General features: G+C 41.5%; 1 pseudogene; it reads right to left on the bottom strand.

The window, feature by feature from the left end:
* Positions 1 to 3,630: 3,630 nt before the first annotated feature.
* On the bottom strand, positions 3,631 to 10,378 carry LOC101410651 (protein transport protein Sec61 subunit alpha pseudogene; annotated as a pseudogene).
* Positions 10,379 to 12,949: the final 2,571 nt, after the last annotated feature.

Below are 12,949 nucleotides of genomic sequence, written 5' to 3'. Positions count from 1 at the left end.
TATGTGGGGGCACCCCTGCATGGTTCAGCACTCCTTGTGCGTGGCAGCACTGCACATGGGCCAGCTTACCACATGGGTCAGGAGTCCCTGGATATCGAACCCTGGACCCTCTATGTGGTAGGCAGACACTCTATCAGTTGAGCCACGTCTGTGTTCCTATTTTATATATTTTTATGCATGATATTTCTGTAAACCTACAACTTCTCTAACAAAAAATATTTTAAAAACAAATTAAAAAGTAATCACCAGAACAACAACAAAAAAATTAAGTTATAGCATTGTTGCAGTTTGATATGGTTTATGAATTCCAAAAATAGATATTGGATTATGTTTGTAAACTGGTCTGTATGTCGCATGATTAAATTATGATTAGGGCTTTGATCAGGCCACATCACTAGTCCTTTGAGTCCCACCCCCTTGGTGGGCGAGGACTCACAGATGAAACTACATGGCAGAGCAGAGGAGTTAATTTAAGTTTTGATGCTGGAGTTTTGAGCTGAAGCCCCAGGAAGTAAACAGACAGAGGAGCTTGGTTGTGCGGAAAGAGAAAAGGCCCTGGGAAGAGAAACAAGCTATTTGCTTGATAGTCTACAGCTGGCCTTGTGGAGACAAAAGAGGCTCTGAGCCTGGAGAGAAATGGATCCCAGGAAGAGAGGAACCCAGGAAGCCTGAACCCTGGCAGATGTCAGAAGCCATCTTGCTCCAATACGTGGCAAGTAACTTATGCTTTATGGCCTGTTACTTTAAGCTTCTACCCCAAATAAATACCCTTTATAAAAACTAACCAATTTCTGGGATTTTTCATTGGTACCCCTTTGACTGACTAATACAGGCATGGAAAACCATCTTAAAGGGGAAAAAAATTAAGGCTAAACAGTTGTTTAAGGGAACCACATAAACACACTGAAGAGTTGTAGATGATATTACCTCTTCATCTCAATGTATTCATGCAAAGCATAACATTTTTGGTTCATCCAACTATTGCAGGCAATTTAAATTTGTTACATATGATATTCTCTAACTAGAATATTTTAGTTGAGTAGTTTTGTATGTCTTTGCTTGCCTGAAACTATAATGGTAAAACAGCACCTCTTTGGTGTAGTCATTCAGAAAGTGTTAGGGTAAAAAGTCAATTGAGGAAAGCAGATGTGGCTCAAGCAGTTGAACACCCACCTACCACATGGGAGGTCTCAGGTTTGGTTCCCAGTGCCTCCTAAAGAATATGAGTAAGACAACAAGCTGACACTATGAATTGGCGTGGCAAGCTGACTCAACAAGATGATGTGACTCAACAAAGAGACACAAGGAGGAAACACAATGAGAGACACAACAAAGCAGGGAGCAGAGGTAGCCCAAGTAATTGGGCACTTCCCTCCCACATGGAAGGTCCCAGGTTCGGTTCTGAGTGCCTCCTAAAAAAAAAAAAAAAGAATCCAAGCACACAACAAAAAGACACAGATAGTGGGTAGCAAGCACAAATAACAAGTGTGTGTGTGGGGGGGGAATAAAATTCTTAAAAAAAAAAGTCAATTGAGCCATCATTACATAAAGTAAATCATACAATCAGCCCATTTGTATTCATTTTTAAAAAAGAAGTTTTGGGTCTACAGAACAATCGTGCATAAAATACAGGAATCCCATATACCACCTGTAGCAGTTTAATATTATTGATGAATTCCAAAAAGAAATATTGGATTATGCTTGTAATCTGATCTGTACCTGGGCATGATTGAGTTATGATTAAGGTGTTGAGTCCCCACCCACCAAGGGGTGGGGACTCACAGATAAAAGGCATGGCAAAGAACAGAGTTGAGGATTTCTGATGTTGGAGTTTTGATGTTGGAGTTTGATGCTGAAGTCTTAAGCTGGAGCCCCAGGAAGTAAGCACACAGAGGAAAGAGAAGCAAACCCTGGGAAGAAAGGAGCCTTGAAACCAGAGAAAAACAAGCCCCAGGAACATAGGCACCCAGGAAGCCTGAACCTTCACAGATGTCGGTAGTCATCTTGCTACAAATAGACTTTGGTGAGGGAAATAACTTATGCTTTATGGCCTAGTATCTGTAAGCTCCTAACCCAAATAAACACCCTTTATAAAAACCAACCATTTTCTGGTATTTTGCATCAGCACCCCCTTCACTGACTAATACACCATCCTATTATTAATACCTTGCATTGGTATGGTATATTTGATACAATTGATAAAAGCACATTTTTATAATTGTACTAGTAACTATAGTCCATGTTTTAACTTAAGTTTCACTGTTTATGTTGTGCAGTTCCATGGATTTAAAATTTTTTTTAAAATTCTGGTGACATATCTATGACCTAAATTTTCCCCTTTAACCACACTCAAATATATAATTCAATGCTGCTAATTATGTTCACAATGTTGTCCTACCATCACCACCATCCATTACCAAAACTTTCCATCATCCCAAATAGAAACTCTTCACCTTTTGAGGCTTAATTCCCTATTCCCTACCTCCACCCTGTCCTCTGGTCACATATATTTTAGATTCAGACTCTATGAGTTTGCTTATTCTAATTATTTCAAATCAGGTTCCTATGTCTCCACATCCTATCCAACATGTTATTTCCCCTTTTTTTTTAAATAATAGCCATTCTAGTAGGTGTGAAATGGTATCTCATTGTGGCTTCGATTTGCAGTTCCCTAATGATTAATGGTGCTGAACATCTTTTCATGTGCCTTTTGGCCATTTGGAGATCTTTGGAGAAATGTCTATTCAAGTCTATTGCTCTTTTTTTTTTTTTAATATCAGATTTCTTTATTTTTTCCTAACACAACTGGAAATTTTATTAAATAAAAGTTTATTGTCTACTGTTTACACTCAAGTTGCTGCTGTAAAGTACAACAACATACACAGATTCCTAGCATGAATTACTCATTCTTCGCTCCCCCTGAACTACAGACATTGCTTGAGAATTAGATATTTGCTTTAGGGATCAAAAAAAAAAAAATTGGTACATAGTATCTTGAAATAATATTCTCAATTGACTGGTTGGAATCAGAAGGCATAACCAATACAGTCAAACAGCACAATTATGCTGTCATGTCACTGGGAAGAAAGGAGGGATGGCAAAACTGGAAGAGTGATTATGAGCAGCTGTTTCTAGTGACAGGTATCACTCTGAAACCTAACTGCACCCATCTGGGCTAAGTGGCTGCTTTAAGAAGGGCCAAATGGGGGAAGCGGGTATGTGACAGTGTGAGTTTAAAAAGTATAAAAAGTAATTATCTAAAATATAGATTAGATAGACATATTCTAGAACTCATTAAATAAGCTCAAAAATACTGGAAAGTGGCAATTTGAACTACATTTATTTTTAAACAAGTGGTGGTCTATTAAGTGTCTTGAATGTTACATACAAAACTAGTTCCTGTCACTATCTACGGACGTGATGTAGCACAGCAAGAGAGACGCATTGGTTTCCAGCTTACAGGCAACACTAGACATACGCCTTTGAATGAATGATGTAAACTTCAGTTTTAAGGCAGCAGATACTAATGCTGCGCATGTTTAGCTTGGTGCCCCTTTCAGAAACGGGCAGTCAGCACTTGGAAATAAACTGAGAAAAAAGGGGAACCAGCATCATTTGACAAATAAAACAATGTGTCAAGATATTTTCCCTTTCACACACACACACAAAGAAATATTTGAACATTTAAAAAAACAAAGCACCCATCCCACCAACCTCGGCCTGTTCCTTAACAAATATTTCAAAATACTGATAAATAATAGTGACTGCAAGTAGAATTCCAGTGCCAGAGCCCATGACCCCCAGCAATTCCACCAGCACCGACAGGGCACTGATGCACAGGCCACCAAATGCAGCTGCTCTGGGGATATACCTAGTAAGCTCCTGAACCATAGAGATATCTCTGTGACCCCTCATTACCATTTGCTGTACTTTAAACTGTTTAGCTACATCTTTGGCTGAGGAACCAGACACCTCTATCCACGTCTCTGAGAAGAATGCACATGATCCCAGCCTGAAGATGATATAAACAACTACATGGACAGGATCCTCAAAAATGGCACCCCTGGACTCAGGAGGAGAAAGATAATAATAAAGGTCTCCAACAGGGTAAGAACAAGCAGGTCCATCCGCACGGACATCAGCCCACTGTCCCAGTAAATTTTCTAGAAGTTGCCACTAAATCGCACAGACAGCATCTGAGAAATAACATAGAGGTTGGACACCAAGGCCGACTGGAGAATGATGGGAATATAGGAGGTGTAGAAGAGCTTGATGGTGTAGCTGCTGTACTGTCCTTTGTACCAGGCCGACTTAATGGGCAAGTCCTCGTGAAATCCCTGAAAATATATAACAACAGCAAACACGAAAACTGTAGCAGTGAGGTTCATGAGATTGGGTAAATTCTGGCGATAGAAAGCTTCCCGTAAAGCTCGGGCTTTGTCCTGGTGGCCAACAGATGGAACAGGGCGATGACTGCCCCCTCAAACTCGGTACCTCTGCCCGTGTTAGTGGTAGGAGGGCTAAAGGCCTTCCAGTCAGTGGGCTGGCTTAAACAGCGAGAATTTATCGGCTCCTGGATTTGAGGCTAGGAGAACTCCAGAATCAAGGCATCATCAAGGCAATACTTTCTCCCAGAAGTCTTTCGCATTCTGGGGCTCTGGCAATCCCTGGTCCTTGACTTTTCTGTCACATGGCACTGCACATGGTGGCCTCTCCCAGCATCTCTGTGTTCTGTTAACTGCTGGCTTCTTCCAGTGCTTTCTCTCTGTGTGTCTGAATTTCATTCAGCTTATAGAAGACTCCAGTAACAGGATTAAGACCCATCCTGATTCAGTTGGGCCATACCTTAACTGGAGTAACCTCATCAAAAGGTCTATTTACAATGGGTTATTTCAAGTATTCAAGGTATAAATTTAAGAATTTCAATTTAAGAATATGTTTTTCTAGGGTACATAGCTCCTTTGATGCACATGCTTTGATGTACAAAAGTTTTAAATTTTGATGAAATCCCATTTATCTATTCTTTCTTTAGTTGTTTGTGCTTTTGGTATAAAGTGTAAGAAATCATTCCCTAATACAGGGTCTTTAAGATGTGCATAATGGTATGAAGAAATCCTATTTGGTACTTTGGTACCTTGTCATCCTGCATGGCCTAGACATAAGTTTCCCTTTTTTTTTAGGTTTCAGTCTATTTATTATTGCAATGGACATTACATTTGAATTACAGAAAATATACCTGCTCACAAAATTCTTTTAATAACTATATGCATTTTTAATTGAATTTCTTTTTTTTTTTTAAGATTTATTTATTTATTTAAATCCCCCTCTTCCCCTGGTTGTCTGTTCTCTGTGTCTATTTGCTGCGTCTTGTTTCTCTGTCCGCTTCTGTTGTCGTCAGTGGCACGGGAAGTGTGGGCGGCGCCATTCCTGGGCAGGCTGCTCCCTCCTTCGCGCTGGGCGGCTCTCCTTACGGGGCTCACTCCTTGCGCGTGGGGCTTCCCTACGCGGGGGACACCCCTGCGTGGCAGGGCACTCCTTGCGTGATCAGCACTGCGCATGGGCCAACTCCACACGGGTCAAGGAGGCCCGGGGTTTGAACCGCGGACTTCCCATGTGGTAGACAGACGCCCTAACCACTGGGCCAAGTCCGTTTCCCGAATTTCTTTTCTTAAGTCAATGCATGTACAAGCATATTTAGGAAGTTTCCAGTTTTTACATTTATAAATGACTTCTAAGTGGCCTATTCGTAGAAGAGAAGTATTGCACAAATGTTTTAAGTAGTCAATAATTTTTTTAACTCAGGCAAAGATTCTCCAGGAAAACATGTATGTCTTTTTTATCTGACATGCTTTCATACATTTAGTTGTGTGGCCGCTTTCTGCTGCTCAAAGGAAGGTAAACATAATTTTTCATTGAATTCATTATAAATCATTATTCCTAAAATTGTACCCTTCTTGAATTTATTGTGAAAATTATGTCTCACTTAAGTTATAGGCAAGTATCACCTGTTCCTTCTTCCCTGTCCTCCTTGAGACACTTTTGAGCACTTTGTATCCTTAGGTGTGAATAAAGGTAAAGGTGTGAAATTTACATTTCCCAGGGATATTTGCTTTTCTTTCTTTTTTTTTAGTATAATTTTTTATTTTTATTTTTTTTTAAGATACTTAGATTACATAAATGTTACATATAAATTTCCCTTCTAAGCGACCACTCCAGTTAGCCATGCCCTGGACATAACCCCAACTAGCAATCCTCTACATAGTTTGGGATCATGAAGGCCCCTGCCACTTCTACCCTTTCAGGCTGCATAATTTACTAGCAGGGCAGGTGCTCCAATATGGTTTGGATGATAAGAAGCTGACCTCAGTTTTTCCAAACGGCCCTTGCTGCTTCTGCTTTTTGTGCCATATAGTTCGAAATCTCCAATCCCCAGTATCTGTGGGAAAATGAAAGTATAGAATTGCCATATGATCTGGCAATTCCACTTCTAGTTATATTTCCAAAGGAATTGAGAGCAAGAACTTGAACAGATATTTGTAAACTAATGTTCATAGGGGCATATTCACAATAGTCAAAATGTAGAAGCAACTGAAGGATCCATTAACTGACTAATGGATAAACAATATGTGGTATATACACAGAATGAAATGTTATCCAGCCATAAAAAGGGATGATGTTCTGATACATGCAACAACATGGATGAACCTCAAAGACATCATGTTGAGTGAAATAAGCCAGACATAAAAGGATAAATATTGTATGGTTTCACTGATACGAAATAATTAGAATAAGCAAATTCATAGTCAGAAACTAGAATACAGGTTACCAGGGGCCAGAGTGGGGTTAGGGAATGGGGGTTTAATGCTTAATTGGTACAGAATTTTTGTTTGGGGTGATAGAAAATTTTGTTAACAATGGTGGTGATGGTACATCAAAATTGTGAATGTATTTAACACCGCTGACTTATATTTGAATATGGTTTAAAGGGGAAACTTGAGGAGCGCATGTAGCACAGTGGTTGAGTGCCTACTTCCCAAGTATGAGGTCCCAGGTTCAATCCATGGTATCTCCTAAAAAAGGGGTGGGGAGCACTTTAGTTTGTATATATATATTACTAGAACAAAACATTTTTAAAAAGGAAATTTTAAAAAAAAAGACAATGGAGGGAAGCAGATGTGGCTCAAGCGGTTGAGCTCCCACCTACCACACGGGAGGTCTGGGGTTCTGTTCCCAGTGCCTCCTAAAGAAGATGAGCAAGACAGCAAGCTGATGCAATGGGCTGGCACAGTGAGCTGACACAACAAGGTGATGCAACAAAGACATACAACGAGGAAATACAATGAAAGATGCAATAAGAAGGGAATAGAGGTGGCTCAAGTGATTAGGCTCCTCCCTCCCACATGGGAGGTCCCTGGTTCAGTTCCAGTGCCTCCTAAAAAGACAAGCTCACAACGAACAGACACAGCAAGTGCAAACAACGGGGGGAGGGGAAGAAATAAATCTTTAAGGAACGAAAAAGACAATGGAGCAGTATCTACCAAATTCTGAGGGAAAATGTGACTCAAGAATTTTATATCTAGTCAGGTTGCTTTTCAAGGTAACAGAAAGACATCCTCAATATTTCAAGTATTCAAGGTATAAAACTACTATAGGCTCTTCTTGGCAGGAAAAAGCTACTTACAATGAAATCCATAAAAACCAGAAAGTGATTAAAATGAAGTCAAGAATGGAGAGGATATGACAAAAGATTAGTACAGAGGGAAGGGGATTTGGCCCAATGGATAGGGTGTCTGCCTTCCACACGGGAGATCCAAGGTTCAAACCCAGGACCTCCTGTCCCATGTGGTGAGCTGACCCAATGCAGTGCTGATGTACGCAAGGAGTGCCAAGACACACAGGGGTGTCCGCCACGTAGGGGAGCCCCACGTGCAAGGGGTGCACCCCATAAGGAGAGCCGCCCAGCACGAAAAAAGTGCAGCCTGCCCAGGAATGGCGCCACACACACGGAGAGCTGATGCAGCAAGATGACGCAACAAAAAGAGACACAGAATCCAGGTGCTGATGATAAGAATACAAGAGGACACAGAAGAACACACAGTGAATGGACATAGAGGGCAAACAACTGGGCGGGGGGAGAAATAAATGAAAAATAAATCTTTAAAAAAAAAAAAAGATTGGTATAAGAGCCCTGCATCTACTTAAATATAGAACAAAGACTAACCAAGTGGAAATTACTGTTTCAGAACAGAATGTAAATGTAAAAACATTAGCCACATAAAAATAAAATGAATTAACTAAAGTCAGCAGAGGAAAGGGGAAATGGGGACATTTTTAGTGTACTAATGTCCTCGGCTTTCCTAAGAGTGCATCAAAGAAGCTCTCTATAAGTGCAAAGTGAATGTGAGAAAACAAAAACAAAACAATGACTTAAGTCTCAGGGCTTATAATTTTTTCCTAACCTCAAGAGTTTTTCAAAGAACTAATGCCCCTTGTGATAAACATTTTAAAAATGCTTAGTAATTCCTTTGGTTTCCCTTTTGTTACAGATTCACTTTAGTTTCTTTTTCTTTTGTCAAATTCAAATAGGATTAAATTTAATGTTATTTAAGAATAGCACATTGGGAATAATCCCATTTCTGTCTAGCAATACTTTTCTCTGTATGTGCATAAAGAAATGTCTTGTAACAACGGTTAATGGTAGGATTGGTGGTGATTTTTTTAACCTTTCTCCTGTCCTTTGCTTATTTATTTATTATTTGTTACAGTGAGCATGCATTATGTTTACAAAAACAGCAATCAGTATTCTATAAAATAAAAACATGAGCAGGGAAGACAGTTGGCCAATGCACAGAAACTTTGCTGTGACTCAACTAGTTATGAGCCCAAAAAAAACTACCACAAAATGATTTCTAAATGGAAAATGTCAGTTGCAGAGAAAATCTCAAGCAAGCAAATGGTAGTAAAGATGAAAATGGACAAGAAAATGAAAAAGCAAGTAGAAGAAGTGGCACACACTTTGGTCTGGGAGTCCTAAAACCCTAGTTCTTATTCTGGTTGACAATCTATTTCTCCATGTCATCTTCCATGAATGACTCAACCTCTCTGAGCCCTGGACCCAATTTTGCAATATTTTCCACTGAACAGCTGAGATATGATTTTTAGGGGGAATATCATGATATATGCTGGTGGCTAACAAAATACTTTAAATACTTATAAGCTAAACAGAGCACAACTGGAGTCCCATTTGTCCTGTGAGCTTAGTAGTTGATGACCCCACCAAAGGAGAAAGATGGACCTAACCAAAGGCCTAACCAAAGCTGTCCATGAGTTTGGACATGACTCATACTAGCACACATGAGCCAATCATGCGCATTCTTCCCCAATTCTGTGTGCTGTGATGTTACATTGTTAGTTTGAAACCAGCCATGGTGGCAATACTTACATCATAGAAATCAACAAAAGCTACAAACAAGGGCCTTGCTCCCTCAGTGCCATCCCTTGAGCTACTTATGAGACATATATCACTGTAGCTGTTTGTACCAGCTGGTCCTAGAGTTACGGCACTGTGTATCAAAACTGGAAGAGATCTAATCTGCAAGAAAATCTTCATAATTCATGTAAAGAGTAGTGAATGCGGTTTGGTCTTTCAAAAATTTTTTTTCTTTATTTTTTAAATCACTGCTTCCACTGCCCACTGTGTGAGGTCTGAGCATCTCTACTCGGTCATTCATTGCTGTTCCTTCTGGCAAACCTGAAACACAGATTTCTGCTTATAGGCTTGGAGGTGAACCGGCTGAAGAAGCTCCCGAGGGCCACTGCCGGCCCTGGCTATTGTCAAAGCAAAATCTGCTGGTCGAACTCCTTTTGGAGCTACTCTGCATTGGTGGAGTCTCCCTTGGATACAGCCTGGGGAAAATTGCTTCTGTTTGGGGCTGTGTTGATGGACAGAAGAGGAGGCCACAGAGACACTCCGGTGAGCTGTACTGGGCTGTTGCACTTCACAGTTACGCTCTGTGGGGCACTGCCCAGAGCCCTGGTGGGGCTGCTTGATTCGTGGTGCAGGTGAGGTTGGGGCTAGGGTTACTGCAGGTAAGCAGGATCTATGGAGGCCCCAGACCCTGGTACAGCTATTCTGTTCCAGATGGAGGCCTGGCCACGGCTGTCCCTCTCCAAAAGCGTGGAATTCCGGCTTTGATTTTTCCTCGTGCAGGGGTGGTTGCTTGTGGAGGTGATGGGATGGTCTTCTTCCTCTCCAGGCCGGTTAGGGACTGACAGGCACATTGGCTCTGCTGCTGTCCTTCTGCCCAGACTCCTGCTCTTCCTCAGGCTGCGTGTTTTCTGCCTTGCTACGATTAGAGTAGCAGTTCAAGGTAGCCATGCCGGGCTGGCCCAAACTCAGACTAGGTTGGCAGAGACACTGTGCTGCATCTTGGGGGATGGGGAAGGAGTGCTGCTTTTGGATAGATCAGCAGAAGACCGGGACTTCAGAGTGCTGGTAGAGCCCTCCAGCTCAAATCTCTTGTAGCCTAAGAGGAGGTGGCCATCACCTCATTGTTCTTCTGGTCCATTAGCAACCTGGATCTCTTCCCACGTGTAACCTCTGGACACCATCCACTCAGTCAGGGGTCTTTGTAATTAGGGAGTAGCTCCACCTAAGGCTTTAGTTCATCATCTTCATGACCCACATTCATGCTTGCTTCTTTCATGATTTGCTCTAAAGTGCCTCTCTTGCTGTTACTGAGAATAAGAAGTTCTTGAGGTTCACATACTCCACAGACATATAAAAAGAATATGGTAATTTCCATTCAGCATCCATTCCTGCAGCTCCTTAAAGTCCTGTTCACAAAAAGCCAGTATATAGAGGATGATTCCATCTACCATCCATCCAAGGTACTTTTGGCCCTGGAAGAGTTCCAGAGCAGCACAAGTGGGAATGCCATGGAAGGTATCCAGCTTATTGCCAAAGGTGGATTCATGGCCAGATCTGCAGTCTTGGTGTTCATGTCCCCCTCCAAGAGTAGGTTTTTTGCCTTTAAGTCTCTACAACCAATAAAGTGCTGGTGAAGGTTCTGCACAGCAGATACCATCTGGTGGAATTTGGCTCTACCCTCTCTTTCTGCCCTACGGCCATGAGCCACTAGATAATCAAACACCTCCCCTCCACTAGCATACTCCATGACAAGATAAAGTGTCTTCACAGTCTCGATCACCTCAAATACTTTAACTATATTGGGTACTTCAAAACCGTCATGATTCTTACTTCACAGGATAGTTTCTGGAAGCTAGAGGAGTTCTGTTAAGTCTTGTCAATGATCTTCACGGCTGCTTCTTTCCCATCCAATGTGCCAAACCAACTTCACCTTGACAAAATTACCCTTGTCTATGGTTTTGAGGAGCCAATAGTTGCCAAATGGGTTTTTTTCCTCAGCAGAAAAGTCTGAGAGAACCTGAAGAATATTGAGCTTTCTCCTGGACTGGAGTCCAGGTCTCTCAAGGTAGGCTTAAAATAGGAAAAAAAAATTATAACAAACTTAGTCCAAATAACCTAAAAAAAAAAAAAAAAAAAAATTAAAACCTCCCAAAATTCACCTGACAAACTAATCTTTATAATGGAATCAAAACACAATATCAGGGAAAGCGGATGTGGCTCAAGCAATTGGGCTCTGTTCTACCACATGGGAGGTTCAGGGTTTGATTCCTGGGGCCTCCTGATGAAGGCAAGCTGGCCCAAGTGGAGAGCTGGCTTCAGAGGAGTACTGGCCCACACAGCAAGCTGACCTAAATGGAGAGCTGGTGCAGTAAGATGATGCAACAAAAAGAGACACAGAGGAGAGACAATAAGAGACGCAGCAGACTGGGGAGCTGAGGTGGCACAAGAGACTAAGCACCTCTCCCCCACTCCAGAAGGTCCCAGGATCGGTTCCCAGTGCTGCCTAAAGAGAAGACAAGCAGACACAGAAGATCACAGTGAATGGGCACAGAAAGCAGACAGCAAAGGAGGGAGGGGAGATAAATAAATAAATCTTTAAAAAAATACACACACAATGCCAGGAGCAGGTGTCACTCAAGCAGCTGAGCACCTGCTTCCCACATGGGAGGTCCCAGATTCAGTTCCCCATGCCTCCTAAAAAAAACCCACAAACAAACAACAAGCAATAAAAACAACTCAGGGGAGCAGATGTGGCTCAATGGTTGAGTGCCAGCTTCCCACATAAGGTCCTGGATTCAATAATTGGTCCCTGGTACCTAAAAAAAAAAGCCAGATTAAAAACAAAAATAAACAAAAACAAATACTAGTGAACAAAATAACAAAAGAAAAATATGTGAAAAAAGAATAAGGGAAAAAGAAAAGAATATGCAAAAAATGAGAAAAATAAAAGAATAAAGAAAAATGACCAAAAAAAATTAAGAAATAAAAGAATTAAGAAAAAATGAAAAACAATAAAATTTAATTAAATACAATAACAATTAATAAATAATATTAGGCAGTGGACTTGGCCCAGCGGTTAGGGCGTCCGTCTACCATATGGGAGGTCCGCGGTTCAAACCCCGGGCCTCCCTGACCCGTGTGGAGCTGGCCATGCGCAGCGCTGATGCGCGCAAGGAGTGCCGTGCCACGCAGGGGTGTCCCCCCCCACGCGCAAGGAGTGCGCCCGTGAGGAAAGCTGCCCAGCGTGAAAAGAAAGAGCAGCCTGCCCAGGAATGGCGCCGCCCACACTTCCCGTGCCGCTGATGACAACAGAAGCGGACAAAGAAACAAGACAACAAGACGCAGCAAAAAGACACAGAAAACAGACAACCGGGGGAGGGGAGGGGAATTAAATAAATAAAAATAAATCTTTAAAAAAAAAAAAAAGTTATTGAGGACTCCAAAGAATTTTTATGTGGGTTGTAGCCATCAATATTTACCTTATTAGAAATTAAAATCTGTAGAAAGCTTCAGTGGCCT

The sequence above is a fragment of the Dasypus novemcinctus genome, chromosome 6 (genome assembly GCF_030445035.2).
Source record: "Dasypus novemcinctus isolate mDasNov1 chromosome 6, mDasNov1.1.hap2, whole genome shotgun sequence".
In the NCBI taxonomy this organism is placed as follows: Eukaryota; Metazoa; Chordata; class Mammalia; order Cingulata; family Dasypodidae; genus Dasypus; species Dasypus novemcinctus.
This window is presented reverse-complemented; position numbering and strand designations above follow the sequence as displayed.